This window comes from Mirounga leonina, unplaced genomic scaffold, assembly GCF_011800145.1.
Source record: "Mirounga leonina isolate KUSES-001 unplaced genomic scaffold, KU_Mleo_1.0 Mir_242, whole genome shotgun sequence".
NCBI lineage: Eukaryota > Metazoa > Chordata > Mammalia > Carnivora > Phocidae > Mirounga > Mirounga leonina.
In genome coordinates, this window is record NW_023270627.1 from 750,934 (window position 1) to 752,507 (window position 1,574).

Consider the following 1,574-nt stretch of genomic DNA (forward strand, 5'->3'; position numbering starts at 1 on the left):
TATTTATTTATTTATTTATTTATTTATTTATTTATTTATTTATTTATTTATTATGTTATGTTAATCACCATACATTACATCATTAGTTTTTGATGTAGTGTTCCATGATTCATTGTTTGCATATTAACACCCAGTGCTCCATTCAATACGTGCCCTCTTTAATACCCATCACCAGGCTAACCCCTGCCCCCCCTTCCCCTCTAGAACCCTCAGTTTGTTTCTCAGAGTCCATAGTCTCTCATGGTTTGTCTCCCCCTCCAATTTGCACCTTCATTTTTCCCTTCCTACTATCTTCTCTTTTTTTAACATATAATGTATTATTTGTTTCAGAGGTACAGTGGTTTCTTTATTGAATTCCAACACCTTCTTCTCTTTCAGATCTTAGCTTAGATGTCATTTCCTCTGAATGTGACCGCTCTCCGTCCCATTTGGCTTGCAAGCCCCACCCTTGTACTTGCAGAGCACTCTACCCACGCTTATCGGATCTTACGACATGCCCAACACCTGGCACAGTGCTGAAACAATTAGGAGAGTACAGCCAATGAGGTCAGGTGACTTTTAAAAGGAGATGTTATATGTAACCTGAAATAAGATCCCAGGTTTCCTGACTGCCCAGTAGTGTTTTTAACCTTCTATATTCTTCCTATATACATTCAACCATTTGTATAAAACCACACAAAAGTAACAGAAAGAGCTCCCAGAACTTCTGGTGGCCCTTACATTTTTTCAATTATCTGTGCAAAACCTCACAATCTTCAATGTTAAAAAGTCACGTGCAGTTGTGCTTGTGTGTATATGCATACACACAGAAACACATCTATTAATAAATATTAATGCTATACAATAATGTTAGCCCATGAAATTCATTGGTCTAACCACAATTTTCAATCTTAGCCACACCACCAATCCACTGAGTCCTCACTTTCTTTATAGCCATCAACCCTGTTCAGTCTTCATTCCTTCTTCACTTGCTTCTTCCCCAGCATAAATTCTACAGCTTGAATCATTATGACTTCCTTGCAAATACCCTCAACACTCTTGTTCCTCTTTCTCCACCATCAGTCTCCCAGAATGAAAAAACCAAGTCTGGTTAAAGACCCTACATGTCTTCACACCTGTGCCTGTAGCTAGAGAAAAACCACACAACCATATTGACTGGTTTCACTTCACATTCAGAATAACAAACCTACAAGTAGACCTTCGACACTGCCTAGAAGTCCTACTGTGCTTCCCTGGTTTGTCTATTCCTTTCTCATTATTTCACAGTGATCCTTCTCCTCACATTTTTCTTGTCCTCAAATTGTTCTTCTTTGTTCTCTAGCCCCTCCTACAAAATTTCCCAACTGATGCCCTTACTTAATAATTAATTGAAAACATAAAAGCAACAATAAATGCCTTAAAACTACAAACTTCTCATCCTGAAAACTACAAACGAATGAGCATCAAACGTGAGGTCTTTCTCATTACCTATCATCGGTTTTTGCTGTTTGGCCTCAATTAGTCTGTTTCTTCAGTTGCTTCTAAGCCTTCAGATCTTGGCTCAAACATCACTCTTTTAGAAGGGCCTTTCTTGA